The following is a 21,622-nucleotide window of genomic DNA, read 5'->3' on the forward strand; positions in this document are numbered from 1 at the left end:
CACTTAATAAAGTAGAGAAGATGATATCTATAATGCACAGCCCACTTAAACAATGAGCGTGAGGACTCCATCTGGAAAAGGTCTGAGCTGAACTACAATGCTTTCTACATCCTTCCCTCCATGAAAGCTAGCATACATGTTTTGACTGGTGAGTGCATGCAGATTCATTATTGTAGGTTTTTGTTCAGAGAGTGAATTTGGAGTAAAGTTGTTTGCAGTCTTCAGAAAATGAGAATTTGAAAAGTGAGGTATTCCTGTATTTTCACCTTGACTCCAGAGATTGCTTTTAACCTAGTGTCTAGTAAAGATTTCTCTGATATCTCTGATACTTAAGAGAAGGTCAAATGGACATATTAATTCATTATTCTTCATACTTCCTCAATTTTCAAGGACATATATTAAGACTTTTTGGGAATTCCCAAATCAGTGAATACTTCTGTAGTATATATGTTTTCTACAATAGGCAATTTGAAACTTAAAAATTGATATATGAAACTTAGCCTAGTATTATATATTGCCTAAGAGTTACCTCCTGAAAGCCTCCTTGTTGCTCAAATGTGGCCTCTCTCTAAGTCAAACTCACTATATAAATGCATTACCTTCTCCCCAGTGCGGGACGTGACTTCCGGTGATGAGCTTCCCTCACACCAAGGAATTTCTACCAAGCACCAACCAGTAATGCAACTGGAAAAAGACCTTGACCAAAGGGGGAAAAGGTAAAGACAAAAGAGTTGATATGGCTAAGAGACTTCAAAGTGAGTTGGGAGGTCATTTCGGAGGTTAAGCTTTGCACGTCTCAGCAGGATCTCATTGACTACCAAATTAAATGTTGCCTCAAATAGCAGGGATCCTGAAGACTCTGGAAACATCCAGACACTATAAGCAGGGCAGACAACTCAGGAGTTTGGTGCCCTGCCAGTGGGCCCTACTTTGAAATTTATACTTCCCAGTGTGACAGAGTTGGATTCAGTTGTGGTTTCCTGACACATGGCTCTTCTGCCCCTTCTATTTGAACCTATAGTTAGTACCAGACTTGATAGGTGTATGTCCAAGAGATTTAAATCTTTGGGCTATCCATGTGCCAACTGGACCCTGAATCTCAACAGAGTTGCAACACCTACTCTCTATTTCACTGGACTCACCCAGGACAACTACCAAGGAGATGATGGTGGACAGTAACCATCCCAAGGAACAGAGTCTGCAACTGCAAGGAAGATAGTCCCACCCACATGCCCCATGGGATCTAAGCCCTCTCTCAATTAGAGGTGGGGTGGGCATCACCATCCAGAATTCTCAGGATTGGGGAATGAACAAAGGACTAGAGTAGACTTACTAGTATTCTACTATAGACTTATTGTGATTCTAGCAATGGTAGAACTTTTATCATTGATGTGGAGGCAGTGGCCACTGGAGGTTCTGAAGGGAGGGAGAGAGACAGGTGTAATTTGGGGGCATTTTTGGGACTTGGGAATTGTCCTAAATGACACTGCAATGACAAATACAGGCCATTATATCTCTTGCCATAAACTTACAAAATTGTGTGGGAGAGTGTAAACTACAATGTAAATTATAATCCATGCTTAGTGGCAATGCTCAAAAATGTGTTCATCAATTGTAACAAATGTAGCACATTAATGAAGGATGTTGTTAATGTGGGGAAATGTGGAAGGGGTAGGGAGCAGGACATATGGGAATCTCCTATATTTTTAATGTAACATTTATGTAATCTAAGTATTGTTTTTTAAAAAATGTAATTAAAAAAATTTGATGTAACCTCTTTAGAACCTTACTGAGAGTGACTGCTTACGTGATAATGAATAGAGAACAAAACCGCAAGGAGACCTCTGATGCTTGTTAGTCGTGCAAATCATTGTGTCTCAAGAAAAGAAGTTGAGTCTTCAGAAGTCATTTACCAAATGATTGAAACCAATAACACAGAATCTGTAGAAGCCAGATAACACAGAATCTGGATCTCTGGCCTAGACAGTCAGCTTACCATAAAGTGCTGTGGTCATTCCATGATGAATTCCCCTACAGAATTCCTTAACATTAGAGAGTTAAGATATGAGCATAATATTATAAGGCAAAAATTTTAAATACCCTGTTGAATAATGCTTCTTTTTTTTGCATAATTGAGGATAATAGCAATAACTTCATCTTTTCAGATGATCAATTTTGCATTCTCCAGAAATTATCAATGGAGGGAGAGGTTTCACTTGTAAATGTGCATTCAGATTCACTTTCTTTCCCCTCAGTTCTCATTGACCCCACCAATAACTTGCTGACCGCCAGAGGGTGCTGATCCCTTTTTAATATTTCTGCCCAGGCACAAACATTTGATTGTTTTTCATCTCTAATTCATGGTAGCACAGCTGAAATAGTTAAGCAAAATTTGCTGAAGGTACCAGGATAAAAAATGGAGATGAGGGTGAAAAGTGGTTAGTGAATGGATCACAAAACATCTGGAAAGTCATGCTAAAGGATTTGGATTTTTTCCCAGGTTAGTGCAGAACCACTGATTAGAATTATATTTTAAAAAGAGCATTCTGACTGCTATATGGAGACTGGATTAGAGCGGTACAAATATGGAAACAAGAAGATTATTTGAAAGACTGGTACAGTAAGCTAGATAGAAAGATGGTGGTGACCAGAAATAAAATAGCGTGTCTGATGATGGCTGACTGGTACCTGCTGAAATGGGAGCAGGATGAGAGAAGACATGAGTCAGTACAGAAGGAGGTGAAAAAATACTGCCCAGGAGTGCCTGGGCAGAGCACAGAGGAGAAAAATGAGAGACAGAGAGTAATTTTCATTTCCTGAGGTGGAGGAAAGATTTCTCTAACTTAAGACAAGATTCTCAGGAATTCAGAGACATCCTGGTGGTGCAGAAGAAACTGGAGAGCAGAGAGCAACTGTTTCTGAGAAATCTGTAGGGTATCATTCTACAGACATATCTTAGCACCTCTATTTTCTAGGTACCATGCTAGGTGTTTGAGACACCAAGTCAAGCAAATTTATTTTATTGCAATATTCCTCCTTTTAAAATCACCTTACAAGACAGATAACTTTCTTGTCCTTTTTTTCCAGTATTTGGCACATAATAGATGGTCAATAAATGTTGGTTAAAGGGCTAGATAAATGGGTGGATAGGTGGGTGGATGTATGGGTGGTAGATAAGAATGCTATTTGTTTAGATATATAGCACCATTCAGAACTCAGCTCTTACCTTTTGTATTGTTACATATGACAATCTTATTTTAACCATTTGTAAATATTAGGATTACATAGTGTCATTTTCAAGCTATATTTACTAGACTACCCTTAATCAAATATGATTGTCTTTTTCATTTATTGGAACATCTTAGTGGGAAATGTAACTATATTGACAATTGAAAAGGAACAGTTCCAGATAGGTCCACAGAGCAGGAAGCAATTGGAGAGGATCTTAGTTCATTTATATTAAGCTTAATTGACAGGGTTTACAACACACAATGCTCCATATTCTATAATTAGTGTGGCAAGAACTAACAATAAGGCAATGTTTTTTAGCTTAACATAGGCACTTGAAAAATAACATTGGCCATGTTCTTGCAGAATGATGCAGACAGTGTAGTTAGACTAGACTTTGAAAAGGTCAATAATCCTATTAACTACAAATTATTCCAGATTGTACTGCTATATAAAAACATACTTCATGGAAAAAAGAATGCTAGTCTGTCTCTAAGTAGTTGTCTCATCATTCATTCATTCATTCATCTAAAAATTTAGGAATAATCTTTGTTTTCCAAGATTTCCTCGATATTGCATGGATCTATTATTTTGATAGTGAAAAGGAAGTTGCTGACTTCAACCTGGCACTTCTTGTCATAATTTTCCTGCTCTGTGAATCAGGAACCAATGTGGAAATGCTTTCAATTGTTGGTGCTCTTCTAACCTTATAGTCAGGAGCTGAGAAAATAACTATCTAGTGGATTTGGGGTCCCACTGTACTCAGGGTGAGGCAAACTTGGATCAAAACACCATTTTTACTTGATCCCAATAAGTCCCTGCTCTGATTAATGGATCATAGTGGAGTTGGGAGTCCCTAAGAATTCCTGTTAGCTAGCCAGTATCTAATAATCCTTGAAATTACATTTTTTGCATATTCTCAATGCATGATTTCTGAGGTAAATGGCTGGCAGTATCATCATGGAAGGGCCCTTTCTTAAAGATACCCACCATCTTCTTATTCAAAACATTCTAGGGAAGCAGACTTGGCCCAATCGATAGTGCGTCTGCCTACCACATGGGAGGTCCACGGTTCAAACGTCTCCTTGACCCATGTGGAGCTGGCCCACGCGCAGCGCTGATGCACGCAAGGAGTACCCTGCCACGCAGGGGTGTCCCCCGCATAGGGGAGCCCCATGTGCAAGGAGTGCGCCCTGTAAGGAGAGCCGCCCAGCGCAAAAGAAAGTGCAGCCTGCCCAGGAATGGTGCCGCACACCTGGAGAGCTGACGCAACAAGATGACGCTACAAAAAGAAACACAGATTCCCAGTGTTGTTGATAAGGATAGAAGCAGTCACAGAAGAACACACAGCAAATGGACACAGAGAGCAGACACTGGGGGTGGGGGGAGGAGAATAAATGAAAAATAAATATAAAAAAAATACAAAAACATTCTAGGTGTGGATGGACTCAGGTCTGGAACTGGAAGAGTGAATCTCTAGCGTGGAGGTTCAGGGCAGACCTCGGTCAGCCTCCACCGTATTTGGAGTTCTGTGCTTGTACGAATCAAGAAGGACGTTGGTGGATTGCTTCTCAAATTTATTCCTGTACTCCATGCATTAATCACAACCAGAAATCCTTTTTTATTAGACCCTTTCTTAGGTCTGGTTAACAAATCTCTGCTTCCTATACTAAATAGCAAAACCACATTTTTTAGGGCACTGTCTTTGAGGACCCTCCCATCCCTGTTGAGATCAGGGAGCCCATTTTTATTCAGCTTTGACCACCAGTCTTTCCAGTTTACCACTGGCAGCTAGGAAAGAACATTTAAAAAGCAAAAACAAAAACAAATCACTTTATTGATACATATTCATAAAGAATACAATTCATCCAAAGTGTACAATCAATGACATTTGGTATAATCTCATAGTTGTGCATTCATCACTTCAATCATTATTAGAGTATTTTAATTATTTTAATAATAATAATAACAAATGAAAACCACACAAACAAGAAAATTATTTACCTCTCAATCTCTCTATGCTTCCCCTGGCATACATAGCTACTATTTCTGGTTATTCTTGCACATTTATTTATTTTTTATTTTTATTTTTATTATTTTTTTTAAAGATTTATTTTATTTATTTATTTAATTCCCCTCCCCTCCCCCGGTTGTCTGTTTTCTGTGTCTTTTTGCTGCGTCTTGTTTCTTTGTCTGCGTCTGTTGTCGTCAGCGGCACGGGGAGTGTGGGCAGCGCCATTCCTCAGCAGGCTGCTCCCTCCTTCGCACTGGGCGGCTCTCCTTACGGGGCGCACTCCTTGCGCGTGGGCTCCCCTACGCGGGGGACACCCCTGCGTGGCAGGGCACTCCTTGCGCGCATCAGCACTGCGCATGGGCCAGCTCCACACGGGTCAAGGAGGCCCGGGGCTTGAACCGCGGACCTCCCATGTGGTAGACGGACGCCCTAACCACTGGGCCAAAGTCCGTTTCCCTTTATTTATTTTTTAAAGCAATTTTATTGAGATATATTCACATACCATATGATCTATCCAAAGTGTATAATCAGTGGCTTTTAGTAATAATCACAATGTTGTGTATTCATCACCAAAAAAATTTAGAGAAATTTCATCACTCCAAAAAGAAAAATTCCATACCCCTTAGCAGTCACCTCTCAATCCCTCTATCCTTCCCCAGCCCTACATAACTACTAATCTAATTTCATCTTTATAAATTGATTTATATTTACATTATATATGAATACGATATGGAGTATTTTGTGTCTTGCTTCTTTCACTTAGCATAGTTTTTTGTCTGATAATTAACATCTTGCAAGATACTAATATACATCAGTTCAGTTTCAAAGAAAAATGGTCTTATATATGCAATTTTATCCACATTCATATTTCATATGCAGTGTTACTATGCTATACAGTTCTGTTACATATTTAGCTTCCCTTTTAGTAGTATACATGACCGTAGACTTTTCCTTTAAACCACTGTCACACCCAAATAATAATACTGCTAATTACAAACATTATGTTGTGTTTTCACCTTTTCTATTCATTTCCAAAGATTCTTTTTAGCAATTCTGTACAAGTTAACCCTCAGCTTTCCATGCTCTAACCTCATTCTATTTTCTGGTGACCCATGTTCAAATTATTAACTCCATGAGATTACGCAATGTATTTAGTTTGTAGTAGAGCAATCAAAAAGTATTTTCCTTTTGTGTCTGGCTTGCTTCACTCAACATAATGTCCTCCGGGTTCATCCATGTTGTCATATGCATTATAACTTCATTTTTTTCATACAGCTGCATAGTATTCTATCATGTGAATACCCCACAGTTTGTTTACCCACTCATCAGTTGATGGACACCTGGGTTGTTTCCATCTTTTGGCAACTGCAAATAATACTGCTATGAACATCGATTGCAGATGTCTGTTTGTGTCACTGTTCTCAGTTCTTCTGAGAATATACCCAGTAGAGGTATTGCTGGGTCATGTGGCAAATCTATTTTCACCTACTTTAGGAACTGCCAAATAGTCTTCCACAGTGGCTGTAACATTCTACATTCCCACCAACAATGAATAAATGTTCCTGTCTCTCCACATGAAAAGCACATTTTAATGATTCCAGGGCTCCCCTCCCCAATCTCATTATCGTGACAAGAATGAGAGACTTCTAGGCTGCAGTGGTTGTGAAAGGGTAGGTGGGAGAGATACTTATATTATCCAGTTCAACATCTATGTTCTCTAAAGTCTTTCAATTCCTTTCTTAAGGAATCTGCAGAATTTTGATGTCATTTAGCCCTGTCAGTCAGTCATTGCAGGCTTGAATTTGCCGGTTGAGCCAGCACACTTTTAGAATCACGATCAGTTACTTGAGCCAGTTCAATGAATGGCACCACATCAAAATACAAGCTTATCTAAAAAATTCTCTCCTTGTTTAAGCGCTTCTAAAATCCATTTCCGTTAATATTCTCCAGATTTTTTTTAACATGAATTTGAATTAGTAAATTCCTACTATTTCTTGTGAATGTAACTCTTTCTTTCCTTACTCTGCTTTTGTACTTTACCTTACTTGAGTTTGAATTCTGGTTTCCAGCCAAGCCACAGTGAAGCTTAGGGCATGACTGTTAGCTTTCTTCTACAAGGGAGGTGAGCGTCACCAGACAAAAACATGTGACTGTGAGTATTTCAGAAGGTTTGAGGGGTTCTGGGTTCTCCAAGTTCTGCATATGCCCAGATACTGTTTTCCAATTGTCAGGATCCTAGATTTTCCTGATCATTTTCCTAATTTACCTAACAGTCTTAGTGGGGTTGTGAATTCAGCTGACATTATAATGAGCTGGCCCAAGAATCAGTTTCTATGTTTTGTTTTCAGTGATCTTGGGGTTCCGGCAAAATTACTGAAAGTGAACTCTGTTTTGTGCTTTGAAGAAAGAATTTTAAGACTTGAATATGACTTTCTCTCAGTTTATCATCTAGTGCCTCAGAAACAAGTCTCCCTCCTTCCATATTACCCCAGAGATTTGCCCCAGGCGAACAGATTGGAGATTAGTTGTTTCACTACTGCATAGCATGGCTGCTTGCCTCATTTCCTGGAATCTGTAAAGAAATTTCGCTACCTTTATCACACTACAGCTTCTCCCACCAGTCTTCTCAACTTAGAATAGCCAGGAAAGCACAGTTTAATGATTCTAGTGCTTTTCTCATCAATCTAATTATCGTGGCAAAGTGAAGGGGGCGTCTTCTGCTCTGTGTTGCACTAATGGTGAGAGGGTGGGTGTGAGGGATGCTTCTAATTGATCCAACCCAGCATGTCTGTCCTTTGATGTATTTGAATTTCTTTCTTAACCTTATGCAAATAAATGACTTAGCAGTCATTCCTTCAGTTTTTCTCTTCTCTGCCCTCTTCAGTCCAGGGTGGTTGTCCTGTTCATACAAATTTTGCAACACTCTTGTCAGCTTTGTGTGCAGTTCAAGGGGATCCAAACGGTCAGGCAAAAGGGCTTTCTGCAGATTCGTCCTGGATAATGGCATTTCCAATCCTGACTTCTTCTGAGCTGTCTGGCTGGATCCATGTTCAGCCATACCCTTCTTAGCAAAGGATTGTCCAGTTAAACCCTATATGGAGCCTTGTTTTTGAGGACTCACTTCCTAGAAACGCAGGGAGGTCCCTGATAGAAGCACTTCTGACCCTCAGAGCACACTGTGGCAGTTTGAGATTATTTTATGAAGCCCCCTCTGCCCCCTACCCAAAAAAAGATCATGTTTGTAAATAATGTATTCCTCTGGGTGTGATACCCTTTGGTTAAATTAAATTCATCTGAGATGGCTTTGATTAGATTACCTGTGGTGAGGGCCTTTGATTTGACTGTGTCAGTGGGTGTACCTCTGGCTGAGTGCCTGCCCCCTTGCCGGGGGTGCCCAATGAATATTGCTGGGTCTGTGAAGGGACACTCACTCAAGAAGACACAGGAAGAGAGAGCTCAGTCACTTTTGATCCAGCCACGTGACAGAAGAAGCCGCCAAGCGCTGAAGCCCCAGGGAGAGATGAACCATTTTGCCTGATGGGTTACAGCTGAGCTTGGGGAGAACCCCTGAGACTGGTACAGGAAGCCCTATGCCAGCCTGCAGCTGAGATAGGGAAGAAGCTGGGCCCACGGAGCCCCACGAGGAAGCAGCCCAGAGGGAAAGGAAGAAGCAGCGAGAGACTGCAACCATCTTGCTTCAACACATGGCAACTCATTTAGTGAGAAAGCAACCTTGAGTTGGACTGGACTTTTTATGGCCTTGTAACTGTAAGCTTTTATGCCAAATAAGTACCTTTTATAAAAGCCAACACATTTCTGGTACTCTGCATTGGCAGCCCTTTGGCAGACTAACAGACACACTATCTAATAGGCTGAGAATTTTCCAAATTATTAATTTCGTATTCCTTTGTGCTCAAAAGTTTAGTTCTCAGCTTATCCCTTTCCTCTCTCATATTACTATAAGCTACAAGGAGAAACCAGGCTGCACCTTCCACACTTAGCTTGGAAATCTCCTCAGCTGAATATCCAAGTTCATTGCTTACAAATTCCACTTTCAATCCAGCATTAGGACACAATTCAGCCAAGTTCTTTGCTACTTTATAACAAGAACAGCCTTTCTTCTAATTTTCAAAAACACATTAATCATTTCCTTCTAAGACCTCATTGGAAGAACCTTTAATATGCACATTTCTACTGTCAGTGGCTCAAAGCAATCTAGACTTTTTCTATCAAATGACTCAGAATTCTTTCAGCCTTTACCCATTACTCATTTCTAAAGCTGTTTCCACATTATTAGGTATTTGTCATAGTAGCACCCCACTTTATGATACCAAAAATTGTCTTAATTTCCTGTCTGTTGTAACAAATGCTACACAACAGGTTGGCTTAAACACCCTGAATTTATTGGCTCAAGGTTTCAGAGGCTAGAAGGCTTGCTTCTTCCTGGGGCCAGTAGCCTTCTGGCTGGTGGGCAATCCTTGGGATCCTTGACTTTCCCTCATGTCTCAATGATCTGGCCTTTGTCTACCAGGCTATGTTGACTTCCAGCTTCTCATTCCGCTCTGTGGCCTTCCCTGTAAGTCCTCCTGTAGTAGGATTAAGACCCATCCTGATTCAGTTGGCCACAATTTAACTAAAAATATCTTCCAAAGGTCCTCTTTAAAATGGGTTCAAATTCCCAGGAATGGAATTAAGATTAAGAACATGTTTTTTTCCGGGGTACATAATTCAACCTACCACAGTCCATGAGAGTCAACCTTCCTCACTTTCATTCATCTTTGCATGCCCAGCACCCACACAGTGTGTGGCACACAGAGAGTACCTACACCAATGAAGGGAGGTCGCCCTCGCTCCTCACTAGGGCTGCAGCTTTAAAATACTTTCCTATCTGCCCTGTGTTTTGCAGGAATCTCTGGGTTTTGTTTCTTAGGACAATTAATCCCAGCCCTCCTCCTCTCTAATGAAGCTACACAACTAGATTGGCAAACCTGTCTATTGGTGTAGGACAAACTGGGAGATAATTGCCTCTTAGCAGTCCAAACATGGATTGATAAACAACCCTCTGCTTAATTCATTGACCATACTTTCAGGTGAAGTTACAGATGAGAACTGTATCTCCCTTCCTATCTTCCTTTTCTCTTCTGACAAAAAGCTTTGGGCTTTGTACTTCTATGTCATGTCCTCCTCCATCCAAATTCCATATTCATGGCCAAAATTTAATGGCAGGATGCTACAGATAGAGAGATCAGCCTATGGTAAGGAAATCTAAATTGTGAAAGACAAACATTTTATGTTTTACAAACATATGGTTTTTTAAAAATTTTCACTGATAATTATTTTGCTATAAAAAGTTCTACATGAAAGGCGAAGTTTACCTTCATAATTTATTTATATGACAAATATTTAATATCTACCAATTACTAGCCTTTGTGGGAGGCCCAAGACTAAAATAGTTAGTAAAAACGAGTACAGCCTGCATGCCCATGGAATTTACAATCTGATGGGCGAGGCAGACACACCTGTGACAACCACGGGTCGTAGGAAGGGAGTAGGGAATGGTATTTCCTCCTGAAGGAATGGCATGTTGAAATGTCCTATGTGAGAGGACCACGGCACTTACTACCTTTTTTGTACCTTCAATGATCATTGTCTTACTTGTGGTAAGAATGAAATCTAACTATAGGCTGAAGTAGGACTAATGTAGACAAATTGCAATGAAAAAATTTTGCTAATTAGGATCTCCATTATAGTTCTACAGTCTAATGAATAATCATTTGTCAAGTTAGTAAAGCACAGTGACTTTCTATTAAATCACTCTCTGAAAATAATGGCTTTTCTTTTCCCTGAACTAGCAAACAGAAATTTCTTTTCTATGTCTTCAAGGTAGTAATGATTCAAGGACACTTAACATAGATTAAAGCAAATAAACATGTTAAATTAACAATAGGAATATAAAACCTTAAATTAAAAACAAAAAAACTGCTAAAACTTTGTTTCCCTGTTTGATCTTCAAGGATTATGTTTGCAATACATGTGATAGTTTCTAGGGAAGTCACAGACACACTTAGTGGCCTTCTCCCAGCCCTCACCTACCACTCCCCTCCCCTGCCTCCTTTCCTATTGTGTGCCATTTTACAGTCAGGGGTAGATGTTAAGTCTAATGAAACAGCCCCAGATTCTTATCAGGGAAGGAACTCTCAGGGACAAGGTTCCCCTACCCCAGGTGGAAAACACTCAAAAGTGAAACAGCACAAATTCACTCTCCTCTCCGACCTGAAATGGGGTGTGCAGAGCTGCCATCCACTGCCACTGACCTGAGCAACTGGCCTCCGTAGGAGCCTCATCACAATGGGATTTCTTCCTTTGCTCTTTTGGATCTTTCGTGCTGTATAAGTAATAAAGTGATCATTTGCTGAAAGTTTCTGTGGTGCCTGAACCTGTGTTCCTACAATGCACCATACAGCAACTCACTACACAATAATCATTTGGGAGATCCCCGTTCTCCATCAAGATGGTGGAGTGAGAGGCTTCAGGCTCCCTACCCACTCCCAAGCTTTGAACAACCCATAAGAAGTGGCAGAAACATCTTTCCTAAAGCTCTAGAGAACAATTAAAAGATTGCAGTAACAGGAGGAGTGCTGATTTGACATAAAGGCCACTTAACAGTGGTAGGTTCTCATGAAACCTTGACTGGTCCCTCGCTCACCCCTCACTGGCTCAGTGCAGAGCTGCCCTGCACTCCCGGTGTGAATCCCTGGTTCTGGTTCTGGAAGGAGCCTGGCATTCAAGGAAACCTCTGTCAGGACACTAGCTGGGTACAAGGTTAAGGAGTAGATGCTTCAGAAACTAATCCCAGCAATAATACATTAAAATATCAAAATGTCTGGGTTTCAACAAAAGATTACAAAATATACAAAGAAACAGGAAGCAACAACCAAGGCAAAGGAGAAAATTAAAGCATTAGAAATCTTCAGTGGGGAGGATTAGACCTGAGACTCCAAGACAAAGTCTTAAAAAATGGTTCTAAAGAGGCTCAAAAAGCTAAAGGAAAACATGAACAAAGAACTAAAGGAAATCAGGAAAATGATAGACGAACACCAAGAGAATACCAATAGAGGGATGGGAACTATGAAAAGGAATCAACAGGACTGAAGATCACAGTAACAGAAATTAAATATTCCCTAGAGGGATTCAATAGCAGATTGGAGGAAAAGGAAGAAGGGATCAGTGGACTTGAAAATAAGGCAATTGAACTCATCCAGACTGAGGACTGAAAGAAAAAAGAATGAAGAAAAGTGAAAAGAGCCTGAGGAACCTGTGGGACACCAATAAGTGTACCCCAATAAGCATTGCAGGCATCCCTGAAGGAGAAGAAAGAGCGAAAGGGGCAGAGAGAATATTCAAAGAAATAGTGGGTGAATACTTCCCAAATTTAATGAAAGACACGAGTATACTCATCCAAGATGCTCAATGAATTCTGAACAGGATACACTCAAATAGATCCACACTGCATCCTGTTATAATCAGATTGTCAAATGTCAGATATAAAGAGTGACTTCTGAAAGTCACAAGAGTGTCATGTGACATACAAGGGAGCCTCAATAAGTGCTGATTTCTCATCAGAAACCATGGAGGCAAGGCTGCAATGGGAAGACGTATTTAAAGTACTGAAACCAATTCTATACTCTCCTGTCAATGAAGCCACTGCACCAACATGCCTACCTCCAGAGTTCAAGGGAAATAGAAATTAACCATCTTGTTTAATCTGTACCAAAAAATCCTTTGGATTGGTGTAGGAAGAGTTGTGGTTAAAAATAAATGGATAAAATGCTATGTTACTGGGCATTTTGATATCTATGCCCATCAAATATGAACTCTTAAACTTGTTTCTAAATGATGATAGGCTATCCATTCGGAGAAGACAGCCCTTCAATGTGAAAACAAGTGCTAGGAATAGAAGTTCATCTGATAATTGTTCATCTTGAATTTTGCTTTAGAATATGACACAAGTTTCTCTGATAACTTAATAAATTTCTGTGAATATGGTATAGAATCTGATCCCATCACATCTGAGATCTATATCTAAGGCTTCTGGTTTCCCCAGTGTTTGCTTGCCTCGATCCCAAAGCCCTTCTCCAGTCCACAGACAGAAGCCCGAATAATCACAGTTTAGCTTTCCTTTGACTTGTAGTTTACCCTGTTCCTTTGGATCCTCCAAGATACCTCTTCACCATCTGGTTTCTTTTCTCATGACATTGGGAGGAGGGAAGGCAAGGAAAGAAGAGCAAAAGGAAGGCTTTGTTATTTTTATATATTTTTAAAGAATTTGTCACATTCTCAGATAGACATAAGCCTTGCTAAGAAAGTGGGGCTGCTTGCCTAATAAAGCCCACTCAGGGCCCAAGAGTCATGTCTGCATCAGGCAGGTGAGATCCACGGCTAGATTTATATTCCACAATGCCTGGGAACAGAAGGTGGAAGAGAGGGTTTTGTTTTTTTTTAAATTCCATTTTTATTAAATTTATTAAACATCAAAATTTGTGTAAAAAGACTGAATCCACACTCTGGAGTAAGAAATAGTTTAACAAATATTTGTGTAATAAACAAATGCCACACGGTGTTTCTGATCTAATTTCCAATCTCCTTTATCAGTAAAGAATTACTTTTAACAAGCCCTTGGCTAAGAATGGCTATGAGAATAGTCTCTGTTCCAGTCTAAATTCCTCTTCTTCAATGTGTTGTCCAAATCCTGCTTGTCTTTTTTTAAAAAATGGTTCTTAGGCTTTTTCTGTTCCACACTGGGATTCCGTAAACTATCTCTATCTGCAGTTGCTTAAAATTCAGGTTTTAAACAATAAAGCCTTTATTGTACAATTGCCAAGGTTGGTTTGTATCCAATATGCTCACCACGATGCCTGGCACAAAGTATTTATTGCTCCTGGAATAGTATCAGGCATGTAACAGAAACTTACTAAAAAGAGTTTAAGGGGGGGAAAAAAAAAGAATTTACTGAATAGATACAGGAGTAGTTTATGTCCTTAAGAGGAGGAAATACAACTAGGTTTCTTATGTGGGAACTGGAACTGGGACATGAAAAGTTAGGAACCAAGGTTACTCTGTTAAGTCCACATTCACATGGTCCCTTGTTTTTGTTTCTGTGTAAATGCTTCATTCTCTCTTCCCAGACTGCCTGTTTCTGCTTTTCTCAGTACATGGGAGAATATAGCCACCCACCCTCAGGTATACCTCCCTTCCAATTCAGATACTAGAGAATCTATATCACAAATCTATATTTGATCAGCAGGATTCAGGTTTCTCTTGTGTCCAATGAACTATGGTCAAGGAGTTGGTCAAACATGGAAATGAGATTTCTGAGAAGGAAGTAAGGGAGGGTTCTGTAAGAAGGGCTTTGGGATGGGGAGACAATGGTGTTTCTCTGATAAGAATGGCTTCTCTTTGGAGTGAGGGATGATGGGATTCACTGCCAACACATTTTATTTTCTGACTGCTCTGTGTCCTCTGTGCTTCTGCACCCTTTGGAAGAACAAATAATTTTCTGACTAGTCCGCACTGCAAACTGATCTGTCATTGGGTGAAATAATGGGTCCCAGGATATGTTCCATGTGTTATGAATAAACACGCTCTTGACAAGAACTACTCAAAGGTTGTTTAACCATGTCTCCTCTTGCTTCAGTGGCAGAAGAGCAGAAGAAAATAGGGGTGACCCAAACCTCTTTCTTGGTAAATCAGGAATGAAAGAAACAGATTAGAAGAAGGTAGTTGTGTTTTATCCTTCATTCTTGATTGTAATCTATCAGGATTTAAACCATGTCCATGGGATTACTCTTCTCCGTTAACAGTGGAAACCAGAAATTGGTCAATAAGTAAGAAAAAAAGTCAGTTAAGTTGGAAAATTTGGAGATTATAACAATAATACACACATACTATAAACGTTTTACTTAAAATATTTAAACACATTTTCATTTGTGAATCTTCTGATGTAGCCTTTTATTTTTTTTTAAAATAATTAAAGCAAAACTTGGCAAGCAAATCCTTGACTGATCTCTAAGTTTGATACTGTTGAAGATTTTTGGTATCTGTACCACCTTATACAGTTGTCTGGCTATGACTACTTCCTTTTTAAGGAGTAAAACCTATGTGGGAAGATGAAAGAAAGAAACATGGAGAATGATGGCTAAATACATTGAACAAAGAGCAGAAAAGAAGTGGCCTCTATCACTTTTGGCTAGAGACACTGTTGTGCCTTATTGGAGACTCTTTTGATGACTACGGTGATGGTATATTTGGAGCCTTGTTACTGTTAGAATTAAAGTTGATAAGATAGCAATGTGGCCTGCTGAATGTGCAAACAGAGACACATGCCGGGAGGGTATATAAGGAAAGGTTATGACTTCCTCCAAAGATAGTGATTAGTTATCCATCCCAGGCAGACACAGCTACTAAGTGCAGCTCCACCACTAAAAAATAGGTTTTTAATTTTTAATTTTTTAATTTAATTTTTTAAGAAGACACCTTGTGAATATTCTCATAGATGATTGCGTCAGGCAATTGAGATTTGGAAGCTGAACCAAAACCTCTTCAAAAGCAGAGTGGACTGCATATAAACATGATTTCCATCTAAATGTTGCTGAAATATGAGAGGTCTCATTTGCCTTTTCTTATACTTCTGTGTTCATATATTATTATTCTTTATTTTGGCTAGCAAACCCACTATCTTAATCAGAGAATTACAGTGTACATCATCCCCAGAATCCATAAATGGGTTCCTGGCCCACTCTGTAATAGCTTAGTAGAATTGCCATTACAAACATATTTACTCATCCACAATTCAAAAAGGAAATTGCATTTTTATTCCTTACAGGAGAAAAAAAACAAATTCTGTTTGTGTTCTGTGGTATGCAGGAACATATTTCACTGGTTTGAAAGAATGGGATATACATATTTTTCTAGCAATTTTCTTTGTTTCTTTTTACAGCATTGTCTTTGTGGTACTCTTGCTGATGGCTGCTAGATTTTATTTTTTCCCTATTTGATAACATTAGTGGTTCTGATTTCAGCTATTCATTTTGTTTTTTCCTTCATGTAACACTGGTGAAGGATTCAGGAATATGACACAAAAGTGGAATAAACATTAATTTTGTGCATTCTTTGGTAATTTTTAAAATTTTATAACTACAAAGCTTTGCTACAAATTTATGCATTTCATTATAATTGGTGATCTATGTTTGTAGGAATTCCTAAAGATAATTGTGGATTTAAAAAATATAACATTTAATCCTAACTAGAATTAGAAGTCTGTATCTTTATGCTGTATTTTAACACTTTGTATTACTTAGGTAATTTTGCTTTGGTTAAAAATGGCTCAAGAAACAGGTCATTTTATATCTTGTCATAACTTACAAAATTGTGCAGGAGAGAGTTTAAACTATAATGTAAATTATAATCCACACTTAGTGGCGATGCTCCAATACGTGACCATCAAATGTACCACACTAATGAAGGATGTTGTTAATGTGGGAAAATGTGGGAGAGGTAGGGAGTGAGGCATATGGGAATCCCCTACATTTTATATGTATCATTTATGTAATCTAAGTATCTTTAAAAATAAAAACAATTTAAAAATGGCTCAAGTAGAGACGCTGTCCCATTCATATTAAGACAGTATACAAAACTATAATTAAAATGTGTACAGTGGGTTATCTTTCAAAAATACAAAAGAAAAGAAAAAGAAAAAAATACAAATGTACAGCTCTAAAAAACACAAAATTTTATTAGTGGAGATAACATAATACTGTGAGAAGATTGTAGTTCTAGGCATTAAAGCATATCAGAATTTGAATCCCATTTCATCCACTTTCTAGCTGTGTGATAACTTTAGAAAGTTCCTTAGTAATGTATTCCCCATAAGTCATTGTGTGCCAGCAAAGTGATGTAAATAAACGCAAGTCCATTTTTATATTTGTGGTGTTTGAAAATTGGCACACAGTATGTCCAAAGTTGTAAATCAAGTTAGCTATAAATTCAATGCAGTAACTATCGAAATTCCAGCTAGTTTCTTTGTAGAAATTGATAAAAATGTATGGGACCTACAGTTGTCTAAGTAATCTTAAAAAAAAGAACAAAGTTCTTACACGTCTCAATTTCAAAATTTACTTCAAAGCTAAGAGGATAAATCTACAGATAAGTGGAAGAGAATTAATAGTCCCTCATATTTATGACCAATTGATTTTTGACAAGGGTGCCAAGATAATTCAAAGGGGAAAGAATAGTCTTTTTCAACAAGTGGTGCTGAGACAACTGGATAACCACATGCATGCAAAGAAAGAAACTGAACCCCTATCTCTCACCATAAAAAATTAACTCAAAAATTGATCAAAGACCTAAATGTAAGAGCTAACACTATAAAATTCTTAGAAGAAACAAAGGAATAAATATTCTTGGCCTTGGATTGGGCAATAGTTTCTTAGCTATAACACCAAAATGACAAGTAACAACAACAAAAAATAGATAAAATGGACTTCCTCAAAATTTTAAAATTTTGTGCTTCCAAAGAGAAGATCATCAACAAAGTGAAAAGACAACCCAAAGAATGAAAGAGAATATTTGCAGTTTGTATATCTGATAAGAGACTTGCTTTCATAGTATACAAATAACTCTGAAATCTAGTGTAAATCAAGCTAGCAACTGTTGAGTAAAATATGTTCCATTCTCTTACTTTGGTAGAAATAACTCAATAATGACAAAAAATAAACGTGTGTGAAGTTTGACTTTATGTGAGTATATGTTGGCAAATATTAAAAACAACAGAATTTAATTATTTTTTTGCATGTGTTCTATTAAGGAGTAATAAAATAAAAAGATAATTCATTAAATATTTATTTTATAAAGTTTATTTTTTCTTGCTGTCATGTCAGCAAAATCATTTAGTTCTGCTGTTAAATCAAGATTTTTACATAATTTGTGTTATATTGAAAATAATGATTCTAAAGAATTAGACATTAAATGTAGTTATATTCAAAGTATAAAATTAAATATATTTTATAAAAATATAAATTAAAATAAACATAAAAATGAAAACATTTAGAATTTAAATTATTTTCATGTTTTTAAGGTTATTTTCCTCTTACTATTCAAAATTGAATTTACAGTTAATAAATAGAAAAAGTTAATTCAAAACTTCTACAATAAAGCTGTATTTGAATTTAATGCTTTGAAACTTATAAATCTTATTAAATATTTTTATAAAAGTGGAACTACTTGGTGTTTTAGCATACCATGTACATCTAGTTGGAATAGAAAGAATTCATCAGGGCTATTTAGTCTAGACCTAAATATGCACAAGTCTAAGAAAATTTGAATTGCTTAGCACTGCAAAATATCCCTCATTTGTTCTGTGCAACTGTTACAAATGTGTAGCTTCATGAGTACATCTGGAATCAGGAACTGAAACATGATCAGAGGGAAGAAAATGGATGCTTGTTTGACATTACTGGGAAAGGATACTTAGGTATGAAAGAATCTGTTGTATTCACGCTATCTAAGAGGAAAATTTTGAAATGTTAATTTATTTTTTGTGTTTAACCCTAGTGTTTCTACAGCTGAAATCCTCTTGTATTCTGAAGAATGTGTTTCTTTACGATTTGCTGCAGTATAACCACAAAGTTTCAAGATTTTTGAAGCTTTTTGTTTCAAAGACATAGAGCAAAGGAAGTAGAGAAGTAGAGAAGAAATTTATAGGGCCAGAATGACTCTGAGTGTACACTGATAAATTTGTTTCTTGATTGTGTGTTTGTAAGTTATGCAGAAACCTGCCATGTGTGGAGCCCAGGACTCTTGCCCACGTCTAAGGGAGAAGTAATGTACCTTTTCTGTTTCATCCTTCCTGATTTGTCAGAGGCTGAACAGTGTGGACCACAACGATCTTCAAAAAAAAAAAAGCAACTTTTATTTTGAAATATTTTCAAACTTGACACAGTTGCAAAAATAATACAAACCCATACAGAAAACTCCAACATACCACCAACCCTCCCCACATACCCTGATCTGCTAATTTTAACATTTTGTCACCTTTATCTTATTCTATCACCCATCTATCGGTTGATAGATCAATTTTCTGGACATTAGAGAGCAAGCTGCACATGTCATTCTCCTAAAACACATCATTCTTCCATGTGGGAAGCAGATGTGGCTCAAGTGATAGGGCTCCCATCTACCACATGGGAGGTCCAAGGTTCAATTCCCAGGGCCTCCTGGTGAAGGCAAGCTGGCCCATGCAGCGAGCTGGCCTGAGTGGAGAGCTGGCCCACACAGAGTACTGGCACAGCAAGATGATGCAACAAAAAGAGACACAGAGCAGAGACAATAAGAGATGCAGCAGACCAGGGAGCTGAGGTGGCACAAGAGATTGAGCACCTCTTTCCCACTCTGGAAGGTCCCAGGATCAGTTCCCAGTGCCACCTAAAGAGAAGACAGACACGGATAGAGCACACAGAGAGCAGACAGTGAGCACAAAAAAGCAAAGGAGGAGCAGGAGAAAGAAATCTTCAAAAAAAAAGAAATACTTCCATGTACATTTCCTAGATATAAGGATTTTCATTTACATAATCACCTTAAGTACATCAATCAAGTTCAAGAAATTTAACATTGCTATGAATCTTAGATTCTATATCCCAATTTATATCATGTCCCAATAATGTCCTTTTGAGCCCTTTCTCCTCCATTCTTAGATCCCATCAAATAACATGTATTGCATTTAATTGGCATTATCTCTTTAGCTTGGCTTTCTTTCTTTCTGAATGGAAACATATATACAACATACATCTTCCCATCCCAACCCCTCCCTAGCATACCATTCAGTGGATTAATCATGTTCATATTGTTTCAGTACTTTCACCACCATCTATTACTGAACGTTTACCTTCACCCCAAATACAAACCCTATGCTCATTTTGTGTTAACCCCCATTGCCCTTTCCCCTCACCCATGGTAAACTGTATCCTACTTTCTGTCTCTATAAGCTCGCATATTCTCCAATATTTTCTTTGCAATTACCATGGGGCTTAAGTTTAATATCCTAAATCTATTACAATCTCATTTGCTTTGATACCAACTTTACTTCCATGGTATAAACAAACTATGTTCCTATACTCTCCATCTCCCACCTTTATGTAGTTCTTGTCACAAATTACATGTTTATACACTATCAGGCTCAAACCACTTAATTATCTATGCATCTTATATATTTGCCATATAGATTCTGTAAGAAGTAAAAAATTGAGTTACAAACTAAAAGTACAATAATATTAGATTTATATTTACCCATGTTGTTACCCTCACTGAAGATCTTTATTTCTTCATGCAGCTTTTTTAAAATTAATCAATCTATTTCTCTCCCCTTCCCCCGCCCCAGTTGTCTGTTCTGTGTGTCTATTTGCTGTGTATTCTTCTTTGTCCACTTCTGTCGTTGTCAGCAGCACAGGAATCTGTGTTTCTTTTTGTTGCATCATCTTGTTGTGTCAGCTCTCCGTATGGGTGGCGCCATTCTTGGGGAGGCTATACTTTCTTTCATGCTGGGTGGCTCTCCTTATGGGGCGCACTCCTTGTGCGTGGGGCTCCCTTACGCGGGGAACACCCCTGCATGGCACTGCACTCCTTGCGTGCATCAACACTGCGCATGGGCCTGCTCCACACGGGTCAAGGAGGCCCGGGGTTTGAAGCATGGACCTCCCATATGGTAGACGGACGCCCTAACCACTGGGCCAAGTCCACTTCCCTTCATGCAGCTTTAATCCATTGTCTAATGTCCATTCCTTTCAATTTGCAGAACTCTCTTTAGCATTTCTTGTAGGGCCAGTCTAGTGTGTTGAACTCCCTCAACTTTTATTTATTAGGGAATGTCTTCCTCCTTCCCTCATTTTTGAAAGACAATTTTGCTGGATACAAAATTTTTGGTTGGCAATTTGTTTAGTTTTGTTCTGTTTCAGAACTTTAAATATGTCTTCCCATTGCAGTCCTGCCTCCATGGTTTCTGGTGAGAAGCTAGCACTTAATCTTATTAATGCTCCCTTGTATGTGAAATGTCACTTCTCTCTTGTTGTATTCAGAATTCACTCTTCATTTTTGGTATTTGATAATTTGATTACAACATAGTACAGTGTGGGTCTATTTGGATGCATCCTGTTTGGAATTTTTGAGTATTTTGCATGTATATATTTATGTCTTTTGTTAAATTTAGGAAGTTTTTAGCCATTATTTCTTTGAATATTCTCTCTGCCCCTTTCTCTCTTTCTTGTTCTGGAATGCCCACAATGTGTATTTGGGTATGCTTGATGGTTTTCCACAATTTCCTCAGACTCTATC

General features: G+C 38.3%; 1 pseudogene; it reads left to right on the forward strand.

Moving 5' to 3' along the window:
* The first annotated feature begins 14,576 nt into the window (after positions 1–14,576).
* On the forward strand, positions 14,577–15,731 carry LOC131275141 (eukaryotic translation initiation factor 4E pseudogene; annotated as a pseudogene).
* The last annotated feature ends 5,891 nt before the right edge of the window (positions 15,732–21,622 follow it).

The sequence above is a fragment of the Dasypus novemcinctus genome, chromosome 2, assembly GCF_030445035.2.
Source record: "Dasypus novemcinctus isolate mDasNov1 chromosome 2, mDasNov1.1.hap2, whole genome shotgun sequence".
Classification (NCBI taxonomy): domain Eukaryota; kingdom Metazoa; phylum Chordata; class Mammalia; order Cingulata; family Dasypodidae; genus Dasypus; species Dasypus novemcinctus.